The sequence below is a fragment of the Vanessa cardui genome, chromosome 5 (assembly GCF_905220365.1).
Source record: "Vanessa cardui chromosome 5, ilVanCard2.1, whole genome shotgun sequence".
NCBI classification, from domain to species: Eukaryota; Metazoa; Arthropoda; class Insecta; order Lepidoptera; family Nymphalidae; genus Vanessa; species Vanessa cardui.
Window position 1 is genome coordinate 1,455,060 of NC_061127.1, and position 21,623 is coordinate 1,476,682.

Here is a 21,623-nt window from a genome sequence, read left to right on the forward strand (position 1 = left end):
GTTGATATTTCTGATAAATAATAATTAATGAAAATTAATGTTGCTCAAATTTCGTTCTACGTAAATTAACATACAAACAGAATGTAGAAACCTATGTTTTTTATGGGTTTCAATACGTTGGAAATTTATTGGAATTACTCATAATTTTGGTATTACGTTTGTGTACGTCCACAGCCCTCCCTAGGAAATGATACGCATTAAAAGCATCACAGATAGGGTATAAATAATATTAATCAGTAATATATTCGAAGAAATTTCAAAAATAATAATTTTTTTAAGTTCAAAGTAAAATTTCTGAAATTCCAGTCGAGCGTTTCAAAGAATACCAGACTTTCAAAAGAGGATCGAATATCCAATTTATGATTTACTGAACGTTGAATAAATGTCGCTGGACTCGTAAAAAAACGATAAAACAAATGAAATCCAATCTACGTACGAACATACCTCTTTTAATAGCTAGCAAGGAACATTGTTTGTTGATAACGAATATGAAAAGATTAATCATATCAAGCTTCGTCGCGTATTTGGGTATGTTAGTTTGATTGATTTAAATTATTTTCAGTCAAAATATTCACTCTGCTTAATTTATTTGCAAATGGGCCATGTAAAGCATTATCGCTCATTTTTTTTTTAATAATTGACCTTTAAAACAATGAGTCGTCTCATGGTAAGTGGTCATCAACACATATCGGTATTGGTACTGTAAGACCATTCCTTATATCGTCAATATACCAATCATAGGAATTAAGATGTTATGTCCCTTGTTCCTGTAGTTACACTGACTAACTCACCCTACAAACCGGAACACAAAAATACTAATAGTGTTAAATAAAACTAGTTATTACGGGTAGACCCGTGACCACGAACGCTGTAAAGTGCTCGAAACGTCGGGATGTCCAAAATAATTAATATACGCGATTAAAATCCGTAATAACTAGTTTTATTTAAATGTGTAATAATCGCGAAAATTTAAGACAACATTACTAATAGTGTTGTTTATCTACTATGCAATAAATTAAGTAGACGCAAAGTTCGTAATTGGAAAATACTTCTGAAATGCGTAAAGAAAAATTATTTAGATGCTTGTTCTCACCAATAAAAACAACAACAAAAACAGCCTGTAAATTCCCACTGCTGGGGTGAAGGCCTCCTCTCCCTTTGAGGAGAAGGTTTAGAACATTTTCCACCACTCTGTTCCAATGCGGGTTGGTGGATTACACATGTGTCAGAATTTCTATGAATTTTGTCACATGCAGGTTTCCTCACGATGTTTTCCTTCACCGCTGAGCACGAGATGAATTATAAAGACAAATTGAGCACATGAATCAGCGGTGCTTGCCTGGGCTTGAACTCGCAATCATCGGTTAAGATGCACGCGTTCTAACCACTGGGCTATCTCGACTCAATTACTTGTTGTATACTATTTATTAACTAAATTATTTATTTTCACCGTTAAATAAATATATATATATGGGTCTCCGGACGCCCGACAGAAATTTTAACTTAAAAATAACCACTGTTCAAGATTTGACTTGGGTTAGAGTGAGAAAGGAGGAGCCTATCTTTGCTGTAAGAGAAAAGGAAGCCAGATAGACTGGCGTCTTAACGCGTTACGTAACAAAGCGAGTTACACGTGTTATTTAAAAAGTTATTGCTTCTATAGTTTTGACATCATGTAATGAATGTACCCATTACATTATATTTTATGTCATATTATTTTTGGTACTGTTAAAGGTCTTTTTTTTGAAGTCGTATCTAATATTTGTTTGATGATTTGAGTATCACCCAAACATATCAGAATCATTAAAATATTGTTTTTTATTGCAAGTTAATTATTGTGAAACAAAATCTTAAGTAGATTTCAGTTCCTAATTAGATAAAAATAAATAATATCCTAGAAATAACAAACAAACAGAATTTTTCTTTTAATATTTATTAAAATGTATGATAAAGAAAGCAATTATAACTTAAATTACTTCTTACTTCGCGTAACAGTTCTTAAACACTATTATGTTTCAAAGGAACAAACTCATTAAAAGTATTTAAAAAATCTATACATATAATAAAATTGGAGTGTCTGTTTGTTATTAAAATAGCCCTTTATTACTCAATGCCCATGTATGTATACACGGTACATATACCAAAATAACATGTGTTACATTCTTTGTCTGTCTGGCTATTTGTTCCGGCTAATCTCTGGAACGGCTGGACTGATTTTGGCGGGATTTTCACTGGCAGATAACTGATATAATAAGGAGTAACTTAGGCTACAATAATATTTTTTTTTGTTAAATTCAATCGCGTACAGGGTCGCGGGCACAGCTAGTATTTAATATATTCTTTGTTATTTCAGTTACACTGACAGCTCTTGCTGAAGCTTATCAACCTTTGATAAGAATATTCGAAATTCGAAAAACAAGACACGAAACAGATGATCGACTTTATCCCAATGACGTAAGAACATCACAAAGTCGTGACGTCAATGACAAAATAATTGAAAAGCTACGAAGTGGTTTAATGAATAATCTTCAACGAATACCAGAATTTACTGATGAAGATTATGATTCAACGTCATTACTAGAAGAAGAATTTGATGACAAAACGAGAAGTGTACCAGTTTTTTTCGTATACAACGATAAATATGGCAATCGGGAATAAATAAAAATTAAAGTTCTATTTTCTATATAATTTATATGATTTGTAAAACGATTGATAAAATTACTCATAACACGTACAATTGTATATTTATGTGTTTATTTTGCATTACAATAGTAGTATATAATATATAATGCCACAGATAACAAAAAATATACATTTGAATTTAGAGTTTTTTTTGTTGAATGCAAATAATTGATTCCTATTCTACTCAATAAAGTGAAGATATAAATAAAATATAGTATGACGTCATCATGGTAGTAATTTTTATGTAATATTGGATGGTTAATACAGTATTATTTATATTGTTCATATTAAAACGCCATCGATCTATTCATAGTATTAACAATAATATAAGGATATTACGGTTTATATACAATGAAATTCTTTTGGAAATATATAATCGTTACAATTAAGCCATTGATTCGATGGTAATGTTTGTTATCGAGGTAGATTGGAACCTTTGTAAAGACGTAGTTACATGATTTACGAGATCAAAGGAAAAAAGACACAGTGGAAATCGGGCAGAATAAACGGTTAATAATCATTGGTAGAGCCGAGATGGCTCAGTTGTTGGAACGCGTGCATCACAACCAATGATTGCGGTCAATCCACGCAAGTACCACTGAACGTTCATGTGTTTAATCTGTGTGTATAATTCATCTCGTGCTCGGCGACGAAGGAAATCCTCGTGAGGAAACCTTGCATGTGTCTAATTTCATAAAAATTCTGCCACATGTGGATTCCACCAACCCGGAACAGCGTGGTGGAATATGTAACAAACCTTCTTGTCAAAGGGAGAGGGGGCCTTAGCCCAGCAGTGGGAAATTTATAGGCCGTTGTTGTTGTTGTTTGTTGATCATCAATTCTAGTACAAAAATGAGGATTGTAATAATATCAAGAAAATTGTAATGCGAGTTCATTCTGGTCTTTCCTAAAAAGCTTAAAGCTATTGAGGTTTGGCCGAAAATGTAGTAGACTAATACGATTTCTGGAAACAGTTCACAATTCGAAAAACGAACGTGTTAATATAGCTCGGGTATTCCCTGACAATTTGTATTTAAAATTCTGGTTGGAAGCTTACCAGACTCGATATGAATCGATTATTTTTTTGGACCCAAGCTAATCGACTACTTTCCAAAACTAGTCGATTTTGAATGTATTGACGTTGATTTTTTTTTGGATTATTTATAATTTTATCTCTGCTGGTGAGTGCGTTATATAAAATTGAAGCAATAAAATAATTCAAATATAAACACAACGTCATGTAGTGTACTTGGTAATAAAAAAAAATAACTGTCAATATAAAGTGATAGCACTTTTGACACATGACATAACAAATCTATATTCATTCAATTTATATAGTTAGCACTTACAATGGCTATTATTATCCTTCGTGCATCATTACTTTTCAAAAAAAAAATTATTTACCATAAATAAAATTTACACAGAATTAATAAAAACCAAAGAAAATACTTGCCTTATTTCTAAAATTAAAACGTCACAAGTGCGGACATAATTGTCGTATTAGTTGTCGTTTTCAACTGATAACTGATTTTCAGTCCACTATTACACAAATGAAAATAAAATATCTTAGGAAAGTATAAAACACGGTTTTTATTGACCTTATTTTAAAGTAAAACGACGTTCCTTTCCATTACATATTGAAAAAATGCTTTCGTATCAAGGAAATAATGTTTCCTTCGTATGATAGTCCCAAATCCATATCGAATCACCTTAAAGTATATAAGCTATAATCCAAATCCGTGAGACACGTCACACGTTATGCCCCGGGAATTCAATATGAAAGCAATAGTCGCCAATACGTGAACCCCGCAAATCCAGGTAACAAATAGGTCGGCGGCAATCCCGCGCTATCCCGCGCAATTCTGCGACGCCGGGATCACTGCGGCGCTTATTCAATTAGCGGACTACGGTCGACGAGTTTGTTCCTCCTTGTACAAGATTTAAAAAATATTTAAATTTTTTCCCTAAATTAATCTTATATGAAATTAGTTAAAAATTTTTTTTTTTTTCAAAACACAAAATAATTCATTGTGGACTAACTAACTCCTTAATAAAAAAAATATTTGTTAAGGTCTTAATTGCCATAACATGGTTGAATGAAAATGAATTTGAAAACATTATCTGTAGGTAATGTACTGACTATTCTATATAAATGAAAAAATAATCAAATTTCGAAATAGTTTATTGGCTCTTTGACGTCGCTTTTAATTCCCTTTTTTAGCGATCCGTAAAATATGTTTAAAACCCTTTGCGTATGGAAAAGGGTCTCTATTACTAAGACTCCGCTGTTCGTCCATCACCAGGCTGTATCTCATGTACCATGATTTTTAAATATTTCTTATGATTTATTTCTGTCGCCGTTATAAATGAATACTAGGAATAAAAAATGTAATTGAGGGAGCTGCTTTTTTATTTTTTTATAGTTATGGGACCCTTCGTGCACGAGCTAAATATGCTCATGGCTATTTTAAAAAAAATGAATATTCGTTTTTCAATTTTAAAGTAAGCCTGAATTATAAACCATTACTGTCTGTCCCTATGTATGCTTAGATCTTTCAAATCAAGCAACGGATTTTGATGCGGTTTTTTTTAGCAGATAGAGTGATTATAGAGGAAGATTTTTGTATATAATACATGGATAATATAGTAATAATAATATAGTAAGAAAAAAATTGTAGTATGCTTAGTATCAGCATTGTATGACGAAGCCGGGCGGGTCGCTAGTAAAATAATTTCGATATAATAAATGCATGGATACTGAGGAGTGAATTATGCAGTGCGAAGTGGAAGCCTCACTATTACACCATTGTTACGCCAGCGGATTTATTTGCTCGGCCTTTGAGACGGGTCTGACGTTGTAATTTGGACAACTCGCTTAAAATAACTATTTTTTTAAAAGCAAATTTACATGTAAAAGCTTTGAAAACATTTGAACCGGTTTTATTAAAGGATTTGTATTGAAACTTTTGTATGATTTGTATGAACAGCGTTTTGTGAAAAACCTTTTGGAATGGCATTACTATTTCCTTTTATATTCCAGATGTGTGTTTATGGTTTTTTAAATTTGAAATAAAAGAACGCGCTCAATTCTGTTGTACAATACATGTGTAATCTATTTATGTAAAATATGGAGCATGTTATATATAAGCCAATTTTGCTTATAATTTTAGCATCGGGTCCTCTTGATCGCTTGAAGTTCCCTTCTCATCTATATCTAAATTTTTTTGGCATCGGAAATCGTAAAGTTTGTATTTAGTGTCCGACATGTATTTATTATGTATATTTTCAAATTAATTCCTTTATAAATTCTTAAACTCTTAGTATCTTTTGAATCTAAATATCAAATCACTGCGACGCAGTATGTCATTCTCGATCGGTAAATCAGATGAAGGAACCTTTTCTTAGCCTGACTCTACATACGTATGTATGTATACTATTTTATGAAGTCAATATTTTTTTATTTAATTTTCACAATATTTGAAATTTAGGCTATAACTAATTATGAGTTCTTGAGTCCTTTTTTTCCCAAACGCAGCACTTACTTCCGATACCTAATTACATACAAAGGTTGAATACTTGCTTACATTAAGAAAGATTTGATGTTTATTTCCCAAACGCAGCAACAACCAAAAATATCGAAATCATACAAATATGAGTTCACTCACATATGTATAGAAGATTATATATAAGAAAGATAAATATAAATGTTTTTGTCAACACGAACATCAAATCATCAAATCAAGTTTGCAATATAAAAACGGTTCGTTAGCTTGTAACAAATACGTTAGATCAAACTAACATCAACCTTATATAGTATAAAATAAAACAAAGTCGCTTCTCGTACTATCAATAATTAGGTCTTTGAAAATACTCAATGGATTTAAATGCGGGTTTCGTCTTAGGAAATCAATTTAGGAAAGGTTTAAGTGTAAAATTCCAACGAAATTTTTAACTTTGCCGTTTCATAAATTTAAATCTTTTGTAAAATATACATATTATTCAATACAAGATTATACAGACGATAAAAAAGAGTGGAATTAATACTTGTTGACTTCCAGGCAGGTTATACTACATACATATGTAATTGTACTTAACTAACATAAGTGTATTTTTAAATGTTAAAAAAGAGTAACCACAATATTTCTTGCTGGTTCGTCTCAGTAGAATCTACTTTCCATACCGGTAGTCGATTCACTTAATATAGTTGTCAAATAACGATTCAAAAGTGCTTGTAAAAGACTACTTAAGATGTATCTTGAAAGAATAAGTATCTTGTGCCTGTATTATTAGTTATACTAGTACACTCAATTCGAAACAGAACAGAACAATACTTGAGATATATGATGAAGTGGCACATATCCAGGATGAAACCCTACCACGAACAATTACTTTACCAAAAATCTCAGCAATATTTTTAAGTCCTCAATCACAAACGTAATCACTGAAGAAATCGTCACTTGTAGTAATACTAAAATACATGTATATGCAAAATAGCGAGACGAGACAGCGCTGTACTGTATAAACAACTCGGATAAATACGTATCAAACGAGACTCGTCTGTAAGCCATGCATGATTATGGCTCAAATTTCCGTATCACTTGATTGTCTGATATGTCATAAATTTCGCCATCGCGGTTTCGTGAGCTACCATCAAAAGATCATAATGGATTGTTTCAAAGTTCGAGTAAATAAAAAATATTGATATTTGATATATCGAAAAATGAATGCAAAAAAAACAAGTTCCTGTATACAGATGCTCCATTTACGCACCCGGAACGCGAAATACAATACAAAATGAAATTATTCATTTCGTAATGACGTTCTACCTAAATTAATATTATAAATGTGAAAGTAACTCTGTCTGTCTGCCTTTCTGTCAGTATTTAAATTTAGTATGAAGCAAACTTGAACTACAAGAAAGTACATACATTTTGTGTCTGACACGTGACAACTAAAATTAACATAAACGTAATTATTCAAGTAGGCTTTTACAAGTACTTCTGTATCGTCATTTAACAATTAAGCGGAGCTACCACCGGTTCGGAAAGTAGATTCTACCCTAAAATGCGAGCGAATCCGAGGGCGGTTACTAGTCGTGAATAATGAGAAAACGTTAAAGAGTTTCCTAATGTATTACTTAGTATAACGCACATATAAAATATTATGTAATTGAAGCAATAAGGGCTCAAAGTCAGTCACACGATCACACTTTGGAATGTATCGCGAGACAAGGGGCATTAACATCACCTTTGCTATTTAATTTGTACATGCTACGTGACTCAGAGGCATTTATGTCAGATGCTGTGCTCGAATTACAAGTTTTAACATCATTAGTTACTCGGATAATATGGTGCTGGTCGCTCCATAATTGGATTCAACCGACAATTAATAGAAATATGTCAGAGTTATGCTGTAACGATTGTAATATAAATTCATGATGACCAAACTATTAATATTTGAAAATGTAGAACTTTCATAAATGTGCTTATAATATATCTAGCCCAGGTGAAACTTAGGTAGATCAACAAATTTGATTGTCCATTGTGAAATATTCTTAAATCAAATCAAATCAATTTTATTCAAGTAAACTTCACAATGAAGCGTTTTTGAATCGTCAATAATCAAATACTACCACCGTTTCGGAAAGCAGCTTCTAGCGAGAAGAAACGGCAAGAAACTCGCATAGTTGCTCTTTTCAAATAAACACATTTACAATGCTGTTATTGACAGTAATTAGCGTCCTATCATGGAACCCGAGCCTAACTCCAGGCGTTTCTTTCTAAAAAGTACTCTTTTAATGAATAGTATGATTTATTTATTTATATTTTTTATTTATTTATATTAATTTAGTCTTAATAATATTTTTAAATTTTGAAAATGGTAAATTGATTATATTTTCCGGTATCTTATTATATATGCGTATACCATTGCCCAAAAACGTTCTATTTACCGTATGCAAACGGAAACTGGGGGTTACAAGTTTATTCTTATTTCTTGTATTAATAGTATGTACATCAGCATTGATAGAATAATTTTTAATATTCTTTTGTATAAAGATTATATTATCATAAATATATTGTGAAACAGCCGTTAATACACCTATTTCTTTAAATTTTTCGCGTAATTATGTCCTGGAGCTAATATTGTAAATAGATCGGATAGCTCTTTTCTGTAGAATAAAAACAACTTCAATCTCTGCTGCATTACCTCATAACAACATTCCATATGACATAATACTGTGAAAATTACTAAAATAAACTAGTCTAGCAGTACTTATGTCCGTAAGTTTTCTAATTATTTTTATTGCATAAATGGCACTACTTAGTTTTCTTGCCAGGGCATACAAATGGGTGCCCCACTGCAGTTTGGAGTCAAGGGTTATCCCTAAAAAGACCGTCGACTCAACAAACTCAAGCCTTTCATTTTTCAAAGTTATTGCAGAAAGATTTGATTTGACATTTGGCAAGGAAAACAAAACACATTTAGTCTTTTTAGCATTTAGTACTAAATTATTTATGTCAAACCAACCAAGAACCCGCGACAGAGCACTGCTTACAACGTCATAGTTGTTTATTTTTCTATCAAGTTTAAAAATGAGGGATGTATCATCTGCAAACAGTACAATATCGCAAGTATTTTTTACGAAATAAGGTAAATCATTTATATATATTAAGAACAAGAGAGGTCCCAAAATTGAACCCTGTGGTACACCCATTTGCGCCACAGCGCCATTTGATTTTGCACCATTAACCACAACCTTCAAAACTCTTTCACTAAGGTAGGAGGAAATTAATTTCAATGCAGGGCCCCTGATACCATAATATTTAAGCTTTTCTAGGAGAATATCATGCCTAACGCAATCGAGTTGTTGAACTGTTGAGAATGCAATAGCTTATTCGAGTTAAAGTATAATAGCAATTGATTAAGCATGACTTTCTCAAAAATTTTACTTAATACTGGCAAAATAGAGATCGGTCTGTAATTGTTTGGATCATTTTTATCACCGGACTTAAATAATGGGATTACTTTACTTAATTTCAACATATCAGGAAAAATACCAGATTGTACGCATTTATTAAAGATTATAGCTAAATAAGGAGCCAAGTCAACAATTACATTGTTAATAATTGTGACTGATAAATCCCAAAGATCACAGGTTTTTTTCAGATTTAATGTTTTAAATATTTTTAATATTTCGTACGGAGTTATATTCTCAAAAGAAAATTCTAACTCATTCTGGGGAACATAACATTTGAGTAGGTCTAAAGCGTCATTAGGAGACGCATTGAGTCCTTTAGTAATATTCAGAGGAATATTAGAGAAATATTCTTCGAATTCATTGGCCACATCTAGATCTTTGCCTACAATTTTGCCTTTTATACTAAGGGATAACTGCCCTGCATCAAACTTCAACCTACCTGTTTCCGACCTTATAATATCCCAAGTAGTTTTCATTTTATTATTAGATTTTAAGATTTTATTTTTAATATGCAACGAACGAGCTGTTTGACAAACTTGTTTAAATAACTTGGAATATTTTTTAACAAAATTGATAAATTTACAATCACGATTATATTTCTTAAGTTCATATAGCTCATACAATTTATTTCGACTTATATAGATACCGGTAGTGGCCCAGTCTAACTGAACTAACAGAACTGCATTTCATTGTTTTGATAAAAGGTTTTTAACTAAAATATTTTATTGAATTCGTTATTAATTACTTGTAAAAGAGAATTATATAAAGAGTTGGGATCATTTGAGCTAAGATTCAATTTTGGAAGGCTACAGTGTAAAGCATTATTGAAGTTGATTAAACCTTTTACAGTAATTGACCTACAAGTGATTTTTCGTTTCTTTTGATTTTTTTTATACCTATTGACACCATTTGGCCAAAGTGATCTGATGTAAGGTTTGATAAGATTTTCTTATTAACGGCCTCACAACTACAAAACACGTTATCTATGCAGGTTGCGGAAGTCGCTGATATTCTTGTAGGTTCACAAAATATGTTATTTAGATTATAAGATTGAAATAAATTTATGAACCTAGTACTTATGGAAGATTGCACTAAAATGTCAATGTTAAAATCTCCACAAATAACTATATTCTTTCGCCCAGTACAGACTCGCTTAAGGGCGTCCTCCATCACACATTCAAAAAGGTTAAAATCCGATTGTGGAGGTCGGTATACGCACATAGCTATAGTATGCTCGAGTTCCACGCATGACAGTTCAACAGTGCGCTCTATTGAAAGATCCACAATGTCTTTTCGCTCTTTACAATGTATATTCTGTTTTGTGTATATTAATGATCCTCCATGTTTAGTTAATTTTCTAAAGAACGCACTTGACAATTTATAGTTATTAATACTAGGTGGTAGCTGATGTGACAAGATCCAGTGTTCGCTAATACAAAATATGTCAATATTATAGTACTTTAAAAATAATTCAATTTCGTTATCTTTGCTGGATAAGCTCTGTATATTCTGATGTACAATACTAATAATATATTTATAGTGCTTATCCGTTGTCTTATTGCTTAGTTTTTTAATTTATTATTGTTAGTAGCACAACTACTAATCAAGGGTATAATATTTTTTTTAATTGTAGTGTCTACAATTGGATCAAATATATTGTAAGCTAACAATGTAGCTATATGTCGTTTATATTTAAGTGGCAGGTACATTGTATCCTTTGTCAGCTTAAAGTTAAATATAAATTTATTTATGTCAAAATTAATAAATACGTCACTATGACGGCATGTCATGCTATGTAAAAATAGATTTAAATTATAGATGTATTTATTTTGTGCTTCCGTTAGTAAGTTAGAATATGGGAAAGCACATAGTAAATATTTACATCTATAATTTTTATTTATGTCAAGAAGGATATTTATTGATTTTAAGACATCTTTTTTCCTAACTGATAAACTGTCTCCATAGAAAATTATAATATTAGAATTTTCCTTATATTTAGTTTGTTTAATTTTGTTTATCATTTCTATGTATGGAATCCCTGGACTACAAATGTTAATTACTTTTTGCTTCAAATTCTTACTTAATAATGATCCCATGCCCTGGCCTACCTTGTCCGAGTACATATATGTATTATAAGTATTACAGACAGTGTCAGACATTGTATCCAGACTATTTGGACTATTAATATTGGTAGTGACACATTTCTGGGAAATGGTTTTGGTAATACTATTTTCTTTGACACTATGTGACTCATTGACCATAGGAAGTGGCTGCACAGCGTGAACGGACTGACAGTTACAATTTATGTGCTTATTTGTTAGGGAGTCGAATCGCTCCATATTATAGTTGCTGATATTCAATAGCTCATTAGCTGCAAGAATGTGCTCTCCTATTTGTTTTTGAGCCAGTTCATATTTATTACTAATATTTTTTAGAGCAGATTCTAGTCTATAAATTTCATTTTGGAACTGCTCTAAGTCAGTTTCATATTTATGTTTTGATTCTTGAAGTTCAAAAGAGCATTAATTAGACTCATGTTTTCTTTTCTTAACAATATTATATTTTTAGAATTTTTAGACTTTTGTATTAATTTTCTTGTTCTTTTGATCATATTGCTAATTTTAATGTATTTCTTAATTTTTGTTCGACTTCCCATGACTATCCTGCTCTCACACTGTGATACATCCTCCGTTAAGTCAATAGTGGTGATGTTGTTCATACCAAGAGAGTCATAATTAGAAAGCTCATTGAAAAGACTCTGCGTGGCATCGGAGTCTATACAACTTTTGACATTTTCAAAGTGTGATATTGACTTTTGTGCCTCACACAAGCTCTGTTCCAACTCAGTGATGCTACACAGGGCCCTTTCGTGAGTAACACTACATTCCCTGAATGAGGCAATTTCTTCCTGGAGACGATGATTTTCATAAAGTTTGTCTTGAAGTTTCCTGTCTAATTCTACTAATTGTGTTTTCAATTGAGAGTTTTTGTTTATAACTAGTTGTATTTCATCTTCACTATCTTCTCTTTCCTTCATAAGCTGCTCACATTGTTGTTTCGATTCCTTTAATTCTAAAAGGGTGTGTTTTAGCTTTGTTTCCATATCTCTAGATGTTGCTCTTCGAGTAAGGATTGTCGATGGCATCATAATAGTTAACTGTAATTGAAAGTAATATTCTCAATTAATAATAAGTCTGGTTATGATTATTGAGGAAAAAAGTTACAGACAATAGCAAAAGGGGTGAATAAAAAATAGAATAAGAAGAATCAATTTAATCAAAAATAAAAAAGAAAGTTAAAAAAAAAAGAAGTTAAGAATAGGGACCAGGAATGTTAAATAAAAATTTAAGATTGAATCAGATTATATAAGCAAAGACTTATGGTTAATTGTGAAGGTTGTGTTATAAAGATTGAAAAATTAGAACGTTTGTTAAAATGTTACATAAAATGTCAAACGTAACAACAATTTACAAAGATTTTAAAAGAAGCACTGTTGCTATTGTAGCTATTAATTTTGTTATGATGTATGTTTCCTATAGAATACAATTATAACTATTGTATTTGCACTATAAGTTTTGCTATATATTTTAGTGTTTTGACAGGTATGACTGTGGCTTATTATATCAATTTGTCTTCAGCTTTGCTTCCACTTTATGTCAAGCAAAGAGAGATAAAAATCAAGCCAAGTGTGTGAGGAGAGACGTATCTCGGCTAAATAACCGATTAAATTTGATGAGTATGTGTATATTACTTTGTGTTAAAACTTTATGAGTAGTGAAACATAAAATTAATTACAACAGCGTCCACAGTACTTTTTACATTCATTGGTACGTTTTAACAGTTACTAATGTTATAATGTTATTATTTATAAAGTAAATGTTATGATATGAGCAGCAGTAAAATAAAATAGAAGCAATACTCCCCGGGAACAAGTTTAATTTTCAAATATCGTTCGTTGAGGTTGATCTGTCAGTTGTTCACTTTAGATGTCGAATTGTTTTTAACCGACTTCAAAAAAAGGAGGAGGTTCTCAATTCGTCGGGGCCTTTTTTTTTTTTTATGTATGTTACCGAATTACTCGAAGATGGCTGGGCCGATTTTGACAATTCTTTTTTTGTTTGAAAGGGCATGTTTTACAGGTGGTCCCATTGTCAGGAGATCAGGATCTGATGATGGGATCCTGGAGAAATCGAGGGAACTCCTCAAATTTTATAGGCAAACCTATAGTGATTTCGGTTTTATTCGAAGTGCCTTGGTCATATGCTCACGAAAAGTGACATTTGATGAAGTGGAACTGATGATGAAGACCACAACTGGTAATCAGAACCTAGTAGTAAGTAACTATTTTACGGGTTTAGTTCTATTTCTTTAAGATAGTCGTCAAGCAATTGATGTTAGTAAACATGCCTATGATGAAGTCTAGCTGATGGTGGACTACCAGGAGAACTCCTCAATGATTAACGGCATTGCATCGGAAAAAAATGGTATTGTCTAATTGGCGATAAGCAGTTAACATTAGGCTATTGTAACTTAGGTAACGCTTAATTTGAGTTGCAGTCCACATCGTATTGAAACGGCGTTCGGTTATGTTTAGAGTCGAAAGCCGAAATGTACTGAGTATAATAAAGTGAATGACAAACACTACCAATTGTAATTATAAATAGCAAAACAACACTGAAAAGCAGTAAATAATTTTTTATAAATAAAAAAAAACCGCCTTCAAAAATGAACTAAAAAGAAAAAAATAATCAGTTACATCCATAACCAATTTACGATTTTTTAATCACCTTTTGAAGTCGGTGCCAACAAAGTAAATAAATTCCTATATTGAAATCATTTAATTTGTATCGATAGTAAGGTTTGTCTAATGGTGTCATCTATACAATAAATAGATTTAGTTTTTGTATGTATGTATTGTGTATTATGTAGGTATATTAGCAATGTAGGCACCGACTTTGAGAGGTGATTAAAAAATCGTAAATTGGTTATGGATGTAACTGATTATTTTTTTCTTTTTAGTTCATTTTTGAAGGCGGTTTTTTTTTATTTATAAAAATTTATCTAAATTTAATGTTTCCTTCTTCTGATTAATTATTTTTCCGCTCATACATCACTTAAGCACTACTAATTTACAATATTGTCGTATTATATTCTTAAATTAAACTTATTTTATTAAAAATTTCACGGAGCCAGTAAGAGACAAGTTACTTGGCCGGTGTTGCCAGAATGATTATCTATCTCAAATGGCAAATCTATCTCTATCTTAAATGGCAAATAAGATGATTCATAAATAAAATTCATTTGTAAAAAATACATGACTTCAAGATTATATAAATGTCACTAAGGGTGAAGCTAATACACGTTAACTTATATACATAAATAAATATATTATTATAATAGATAAAGAACTTGAAGTAAGTAAAGTAACAAACAGCCTGTACATTTCCCACTGCTGAGATTAGGTCTCATCTTCCATTAAGGAGAGGGTTTGGAACATATTCCACCACGCTGTTCCAATGCGAGTTGGTGGAATGCATATGTGGCAGAATTTCGATGAAATTGGACACATGATGTTTTCCTTCACCGCCGAGCACGAGATGAATTATAAACACAAATTAAGCACATATATACACATGTGGTACTTGCCTGGGTTTGAACCCGCAATCATAGGTTAAGATGCACGCGTTCGAACCACTGGGCCATCTCAGCTCTTAGTTCTCTAACTACTTAGTTTCTGATCTTCTCAGTGACGTACCACTGTTACGCTTCACTAACTTTGGTACATGACGATTAAAAAATTATTTGTAAAAATCTACTTGAAGAAAGCATATTGTAATTATGATGCTCTCAGTGTTATTAATAAGCTAGTAAGAAAATTGGCTCGATGATCTCATACCGTTCAAATTACTTCTTTCCTCGCTGTTGAGCGTACCAATCCCTTTATTAGAAAGAACTATTGTACGAGTTCTTATTGTTAGCAGTCTTAGTTCGTCAGACCATTCTCCATTGTCCATGGATTGTGATAAATATTAAAACTAATAAAAATGCCACTTTATAAAAGAATTAGAAAAAGAAAAAGTACACGATTCTTTTTTTAAATCTTGGAAATCGATGCAACAAACAATGACCGTTATATTCTGCATACGGAAAGCGGTAACTTAGTCAATATGTTTGCTGAAATACTATGTCAAGCCTTTAAATGCTGAGAATGTGTAAATTGCACGGTGGACGTGCTCTGAATCACCCGCTACAGTTTAGTCCCCAAAACATAACACACTAGACTATCAAACAAATGAAACGTGAACGTAAATCTGCGCTTCACAACGTTCTAATTGCTGAAGACTTAAGCGGAGCTCAGATTTACAGCAGATTTTCAATTTATTTATTAAATTTTATTATCATTATCATATAAGTAGTGTTCATAAGTGTACATTGCTGGAAGAATTAAAAAAAAAAACAAAAGAGGGTATATAAGGTGCGAGTGACATGGGATTACTTTTTCGAGACTTTGTGCTGAGCTTGACAAATTAAGTGAAAAATATATTGTTACGAATCTTTGATTACATTTATTTTAATACTAAGTGTGCAATAAATTTAGTTCTGTTTAGTTTACCACGTGTACGTTTCTTTCAAGTAAAAGCTCTTTTGATAGCTAATAATATTGACGTAAATACTATAGGTATATACATATACGTGTGGTCGAGGTCTTGAATTCAAACTCCAGGTCGGACTACTAAAACGTTGTTCGATTTCTGTCGAAAGATCTTAGTAACAGGAGTCTGTATATTGAAAGTGTGTTCACTCGTGCTTCGGATAGCACGTTAAGCCGTCGTGACGGGTTGTCGGATATTAAGAGTTAAAAAATACAGAGTGCAGCTGTATTTGCACAAATATTTTTAAGTTATATACTTGTACAATATAACCTACTACGTTGGCTAACTCCCTTGATTGTCTAGCGTGATGCAAATTGGGCAGGACAACATCAGGTATAAGTACATATACATAAGCTTACATAATATTTTAAACAATTTTGTACGTCTTAAGTACATTGTACGGGTTAATTATTATAGATCAAAGAGTTTTTGTTCTCTTGATGATTCGCCTTTGCCTTTGCTTACAAGATTTGAACTCAACAACAGCCTGTAAATTTCCACTGCTGGGCTAAAGGCCTCCTCTCCCTTTGAGGAGAAGGTTTGGAACATATTCCACCACGCTGTTGCAATGCGGGTTGGTGGAATACAAGGTGGCAGAATTTCTATGAAATTTGTCACGTGCAGGTTTCCTCACGATGTTTTCTTTCACAGCTGAGCACGAGATGATTTATAAAGACAAATTAAGCTCATGAATCAGCGGTGCTTGCCTGGGTTTGAACCCGTAATCATCGGTTAAGATGCACGCGTTCTAACCACTGGGCCATCTCAACTCTTCAGATTTAAGATTTGAACTCAATATCCGCCAAAAAAATCTTCCATAGATTTTGGCATAAAAAATATTATCTATGTATTTTATTATCACTGCCCAACGTTTCTAGAACCTCCAGCAGATTAAAAGCAGTAAAACAACGTTCTTTCAAGAGACCATCTTATCATGGCTCAAGTAGAATAACTATACTATTGAATAATTTCATTTGTATACCGTTTGGTCTGTAAAGTCGATCACAGCTTGACATGACCGAATAATGGAATGCAGATCTCTACGTGATTGGCGATGAATCGATTTAAATTGCTTTTGTAAATGTTTGAACTATCGCAATATACACGAAACTTTTTTGCTGTGAAAACTACACGACTTCAGGCCCTTTATAAAAGGGCCCTTTCAGGTTTCTTCACGCCCTTATATAAAAGGGGTACAAAAATCTTATAATAAGTTTTTTTTATGGTATAGGTTGGCCCATATGCTCGATAGGGGCCACCTGATGATAAGTGGTCACCATCACCTATAGACAATGACGCTTTAAGAAATATTAACTGTTCCTTACATTGTCAATGTGCCACCAACCTTGGGAACTAAGATGTTATGTCCCTTGTGCCTGTAGTTACACTGGCTCACTCACCCTTCAAACCGGAACACAACAATACTGAGTACTGTTATTTGGCGGTAGAATAAGCTGGTGAGTGGGTGGTACCTACCCAAACGGGCTTGCACAAAGCCCTACCACCAATTAATATATTTCCGAATTCATTTATTTACCGCTTAATCGCCTTAGATTTTTGTAGTATGAAAACATAAATAAGATTAAAGCGCTTGATTTCTATAAAAAAAAATAGCAACAATATTTCGACATTTATCATATTGGATGACAGACACCAAAAATAGTAGATAAAAAAAAAGATTCTTCTTTCATAAATAAGTCAATAAAATAGCGCCATGTTATTTAAATAAAATATAGAGCAACAGTACCACACTAGCTTATAAACCGTAATGATTCAATTCAAACAATATCTAGCTTGCACCATCGGAGTTGTAAAATCAATCACAACTCGACATGCTTAATTCAAGGGACGCTTAATGAAATGCAATTCAGTACGTGATCGGCAGTCAGGCGATTTAAATTGCTTTTATTACAGTGCTTGCTTGAAATAACAGACGCGGACTAAATTACGACGGACGTATGTTACGTTGAAGTTTATTTGTATTCATTGCCTCGTTGCCTTAGTGGCTTGTTAATAAACATGCAGGTGATGAAGCTTCGCTTCGAATTCCGGAGATCTGGTCCAAAAACTCTTTATCACTACTAAATTAGGAAATCTCGAAAACAGACAAACCGTTGATTTTGGTTTCTTTACTATATAGACCATGTATTTCATACAAAAACTTTCCTCTCGAATCTCTCTATGTACTAAAAAAAAAGTATCAAATTCCAATGTGTATTTTTAAGGTCTAAGCATACATAGGGACAGACAGCGGTAAGCGACATTGTTTTATAATATGTAATGATAATGATTTATTAACAACCCACTTTGCACGCGAACAATTTCATAGTTTTGATGTACTATCAATGGTCCAGGTTGAGCCAACGTAAGTGATGTAAGCGTACAACTTAACAGTACATTTGAAAAAAAAATACACCGTTTTATTTCAACAAATTGGTAGTGTTTTCTTTTATTGGATATCCAAACTTTTCTCATATCGTTCTTTCTATCAGTAAAAACCGTATAAAAATCCATTGTGGTAAAACCCGGCAATTAGACAGAAAGCGTATTTATGACAGACATAGATTATATATTACGATCCGTTCATGATTGTGAATATATTCTAGTCAAAATTTTCAAATAGAAATCATTTGAAAGACGAGTCACATTTCCTTCTAACCAGATTAGTATCAACCCTTGAACCGTACGCTAACGTTTTAATACCGTATGCTAATCAGAGTCGGACTGCAAAATCAATCACAGTTGCTGGGCGTTCAGTTCGTTAGCTGGGTAATGAAATCGGATACGGAACGTGACCGGCCATCCGCATTGTCTCTTTGTTTCCTTCGATTGCATTTTGTCCCGAGATACCGGACTATGTTGTACTGATTGTGAAAAGTACGAAGATTGTTTAACCTTGTAATACTGTAAAATTACGAAGTCAGTGTTCCCTCTATAGTTTTTTTTTACAATTGATTTAATAATAATTACCTTGATAAAATTCCACAGACATTTTTAACTTTGCCGTTTCATATATTTAAATCATTAGTAAAAAATACATTGGTAAATAAGGCATATTATTAAGTATAAGATTATGCAGACGATAAAAAAGCGTTGAATTAATACTTAAGGACTTCCAGGGAGGATAAATTACATATGTACATGTATAATTGTAATGAGTTTCTTGACGGTTCTAGTACTAGATCCCACTATCCTAACCGGTTATAGCTTCATTTAAAATAGTTGTTAAATGACGATGCAAAAGTGCTTGTAAAGTCTACTTGAGTAAAGTATATTTTGTATTTATAAAAATAAATAAAATAAAATAAAAATAATTTATTTCATTCAAAGTAGTACACTTGTTTATACATCGTTGGGTATCCCCTTTTAAGTATATCAATACCTGTAGTAGGAGGCCCCGCTCTTCCCTTATACAATCAGCGGTAAGTACTTACGAGACAGCAGTTACAAAATATACTATACTTTATATAATAATTTTCTCATACTAAAACTTAAATAATGACAATCACGGTAATACAATAACAAATTTTATCCAAAATATGTATTATTATAATAGTATTAATATGTTTGAGGGTATGTGTGGCGTGAGGATGTGAGAGTATCTGAAGCGTAAGACTTAAGCATGTGCTTTTGTGAGTGTGTTGGCTTATGCATTATTATTTACTGCTTCTATTGAGCAGTGCAATAAAACATTAAAAAGTAATAGTTTGGAATGTGTTCCAAATAATTTAAATTGAATCTTAAGACAATAGAGGTAGTCTCTGGCTCAAGTAGTATTAATTTACCTAATAGAAATTCATCGTTAGATAAATTCCTAAATTTTAATGTTAGAAATAAACAAAATAATAATAATAGTAAACTTGTAAACCTGGTGCACCAAAACATTCAAGGAATGCTAGGAAAAGATTTAGAGATCGAGTTATTCATAAACAGCAATGCCATTGATATTTTATGTTTAACAGAACACTGGCTTGTAAATTATCAGTTTATGTTTAACTTCAGTGGTCACCAGATGGCTAGTCTGTTCAGTAGAAAAAAAGCTATACGCGGTGGCTCATTAATACTTATTAATAAAAATTTAAAATTTAAAGAACGTAAGGATGTTGTGAGCCTTTCTATTGAGCAGACTATTGAAATAGCCTGTGCAGAGCTTGAGCATGTCATTGTTGTATGCGTATACAGACCTCCTAGTGGGTTATATGAAGCATTTGAGAAAATATTAGAAAGTGCATTGTTGAAATTATCTGGATCGAGTAAATATGTTTTTATTTGTGGTGATTTCAACATAAATTTATTAGAAAACCATAGCACAAGTATTAGATTCAGATCATTATTATATTCATATAACCTCAATAACTTGTTCCTAGAACCAACTAGAATCACTGAATCCACTGCAAGATGTATTGACAACATATTTACCAATTGTGTTCCAAATCATAAATGTATTATAAATATGTTAAATTCAGATCATTGTGGATAGTTGGCTTCATTCAATTTGCAAATAAAAAATAATACTAAGGGTTTAAAACAGACATTTGTTCCTATCAATTTGTACCGAATTGAGAAGTTCAGAAGTAATATCATGGCAAAGCTCTCATATTTACAATTAAATAATAATTCTAATGAGCTTTATAACATTTTTTTTAATTTAATAAAAACAGAATTTAATGCCATATTTACTCCTAAGACAGTCAGTTCTAGGATTTTTTTTAAGTTTAATGATTGGGCGACTGTCGGAATTCACAAGAGTAGGCAAAGGTTGTATGAGCTTTATAGTGAAAGATCATACAATCGGTCATTTTCATTTATTAGTTATGTTTGTGCCTACTCTAAACTATTCAAACGTGTTTGTCATACAGCCAAATCATTACATATAAAAAAAAAAATTATTGACGCTCCTGATAAAATTAAAATGACATGGAAAATTATTAATTGCGAAACTGGAAGAGTCAAAAATAACATCTCCGACACTAGTTTATCTATTGATAATAATTTATTTTCCTCAGATCGGGATGTTGCAATTATTTTTGAAAAATTTTTGCTGACATTCCTTTTTCGACTACTAGCTCATTAAATCCCTCTCCCACCGTTGCTGAATCATTATTAAAAAACAATGTAAAAGAATGTAATATAAGTTTTAAATTTAATACAGTAGGTGTAAGTGACATCATAAGTTCTTTCAGATCGCTAGATGTTAAAAAAACTGCCGATCTATGGGGGTTCTCTGTTAAAGTAGTCAATTCAATAATTGATGTAATCGCACCCTACCTTGTCAATATATTCAATAATTGTGTTCTTAGTGGCGTGTT

General features: G+C 32.1%; 1 long non-coding RNA gene across 1 annotated transcript; it reads left to right on the forward strand.

Moving 5' to 3' along the window:
• The first annotated feature begins 344 nt into the window (after positions 1-344).
• LOC124530128 lies at positions 345-2,824 on the forward strand. The gene is made up of 2 exons (XR_006966454.1): positions 345-528; positions 2,354-2,824. It is a non-coding gene; the product is annotated as an uncharacterized LOC124530128 (long non-coding RNA).
• Positions 2,825-21,623: the final 18,799 nt, after the last annotated feature.